The following is a 2,997-nucleotide window of genomic DNA, read 5'->3' as shown; positions in this document are numbered from 1 at the left end:
ATATATATATATATTGAAGAGGTAGGATTAAGCAATGGGTTATATGTGGAGGAGATAAAGGAGAATAAATCAAGATGAATCCCAGATTTCTAACTTCAGTAACTGGATAGATGGTAATGCCACTTTTGAAATATGGAAGACTGTGGAAGTAGGTGAGGTGTAGAAATTAAGTTTTGACCTTGGATATGTTAAGTTTAAGATGCCTGTAAGACATCCAAATAGAAATATAAAATATCAGCTAGGTATTTACTTTGGAGCTCAAAGGAGAAGTCCCTTTTAGAGGTTTTAAGAGTGGTCAGCATGGAAATGGCATTTGGAACCATGGAAATGGAGGATAGTTAGGGAGAAACGGTATTGAGAGCATCAAGGACAGAGATGAATGTGAAGACATTGCAATGGGAAGTCATGTACACAGAGGAACTGGACTGCGAAGCAACAGCTGTGAGACGGGGGAAATCCAGGAGTACATGGAACCACAAAAGCCAAGAAAGAGCGATACTAGTAAGGAAAGACATTTTCAGAGATATAGACTTAGAAAGTTTATCTTTTATGGTAATTTCCTTCCAACAAAATTATCTAAGGACATATAAGTAAAATAGGTGGTAACCAAGAAAGAGGAAGGTATAGGTTATAAAAATAGTAAAACTCAGAAATTTAGTGAAAATAATCCCCAGAATGATAGCCACATAGCAGGTTCAGGAACTGTTCACTCTGGATTAGAGTAGAGGAACTGTCCTTGAGAATAATGTAGGTGAGTGGAGTAGATTCTTAATAAATGATTCAGTAACAAGTGGGGGAAAATATCAATGATGTGATAAATAAGGTCCATATAAGGCCAAAAGATGAAAAACTCCAGCAAAACCAAAAGCACAAGAAAATTAATGATCCAAGTAAGCTGACTAAATGTGAGCATGAAAGAAAGTAACCAAAGAACATCAATTCTCTATGATAGAATATTTATAAGAGGTATTTGTACATTATGCAAGTCACATGGATAACCAATAGAAGAACTAAAAATAGCAATACATTCATCCAAATTTGGAGAGCAATGTGAGTGAATTAAATATTTCAAAACAAGGAGTCAATTGAAAATGTCTAGAACTGGAAATGATGCAAGTAATCAGTCTATGCAATGGAATACTATGCCGCAGTAAAAAGATTGAAGAAAAAAACACCTATAACTGTTAAATCCAGGAATATCAACTGCTTAAGGCCCAATGCACAGATTCGTGCACCAGTGGGGCCCCTCGGCCTGGCCTGCATCCTCTTGCATTCTGGGACCCCTCAGGGGATGTCTGAGAGCCGGTTATGGCCTGATCCCCGCAGGCCAGGCTGAGGGATCCCACCGGTGCACGAACCCGTACACTGTGCCTCTAGTTTATATATATAAAACCCTAATATGAAAATAGACAAAATGGCGGGACAACCAAACAACTGGTTGCTATGATGTGCACTGACCACCAGGGAGTGCGCGTGGAACATGGCAGGCATCAGCAGCAGGCTGCAGAGTGCAGAACATGGCGGGCATTGGCTGTAGTGGGATGGTGGAGCAGGTGAGCGGGGGTGCCAGACCAAGTTGGGGCGCTGGTTGCTGTCATTGGGGCGAGCCTCTGGTGGTTACTGAATATTCTTTGCTCCCATGTGCCACAGTCCCACTGGGCACTTGCACTTGCTTTCATTGCAAGTCACATGGATAACCAATAGAAGAACTAAAAATAGCAATACATTCATCCAAATTTGGAGAGCAATGTGAGTGAATTAAATATTTCAAAACAAGGAGTCAATTGAAAATGTCTAGAACTGGAAATGATGCAAGTAATCAGCAAAAGAATTAAGAATGGAAATGATCAAACATGGTTGCCAGTGGGGTGTGGACTAGAAGTGAGGAAGTGTGAGAGAGAAAGCCCTTTGCTTTCCTTTGTAAGTCTCTCTGTACTATTTTATTACGGATCCTGTATTTACATTATTAATTCGATGGGAAAGTGGTAATGGGAGATAAGTTAATGAGTTTGTACAGCACACTTTTATGTAATTGGATTATAAATTGCTGGAGAGGATGTGAGATTAAGAGTTTTGTTCTCCCTCCCCCCCTCTCTTCTTTTCTTCTTAATTTAAAATGAAAGATATTGCAGCTTAGTTATTGAAGGTGATGTTCCAGTATAGCAGTGTTTCTCAAAGTGTACTTCCCAGACCAGCAGCATCAACATCACTTAGGAATTTGTAGAAATGCACATTCTTGGACCCCATCCCAGAATACTGATTTAGAAATTTTGGGGGTTGGGCTTATCACTCTGTGTTTTTAACAAGCCCTCCAGGTGTCTCATATCGTTTACTAACATTTGAGAACCACTGTAGTAAAATATCAACCTTTTGGACCTCATGGACCACTGGTTGGTGGCCGCTGCAAGAAGACACAGGGAAGTTTCAGGGACGACTTAGTTGGTCAGTTTAAATGGACATTTGGATGTCCGGTGGGGACTGAGAATCTGCTGACTCATGGGCTAGCACCATTTAGTAATATTTTTTATGACTTCCATTAATTATTTCAAGAGGTATGTGTGAGGAAGAGAAACTTTATTTAACCCAAAATAGAAGTCAAGTTTCTGGTTAAACTTGGTGACTTAACTTTGTGGACGAGGAAGATTTTAGGATCCAATTATGCTTTACTTGAACCACATATTTTTAATTCATATTTATAAAAATATTCTGTGTAGGTAGTTGCTAGGCTTAATTTTCTGTGTGATTCAGAAAGGCTGATATGTTCATTTAATTATTCATTTTTACTTTGTCTTGACATTTATTGTAAAAAGAACACTGGAAAGCAAGCTTTTTGAAAGGGTTAAATAAGGTTTCTTTCAGATGCCATATGGAGAACTGATTTGAGGAGGGCGAGTCAGACAACTTCTGCATTAATATATGAGAGATGATGGTGGCTTGATCAGGATTATGGCAAGGGGCAGTTGGACAGGAGTGTGTTTCCAGATATATATATATATA

The 2,997-nt window shown here is 39.1% G+C and overlaps 1 protein-coding gene across 7 annotated transcripts in view; it reads left to right on the top strand.

Annotated features, from left to right (window-relative positions):
• The window catches only part of CEP128 (centrosomal protein 128kDa), a 397,477-nt gene that overhangs the window by 43,828 nt on the left and 350,652 nt on the right, over positions 1-2,997 (top strand). The gene's annotated exons all lie outside the window — the stretch shown is intronic.

The sequence above is a fragment of the Myotis davidii genome, unplaced genomic scaffold, assembly GCF_000327345.1.
Source record: "Myotis davidii unplaced genomic scaffold, ASM32734v1 scaffold309, whole genome shotgun sequence".
Lineage (NCBI taxonomy): Eukaryota > Metazoa > Chordata > Mammalia > Chiroptera > Vespertilionidae > Myotis > Myotis davidii.
Note: the sequence above shows the minus strand (reverse complement) of the source record. Positions and strands in the feature narration are given on the sequence as shown.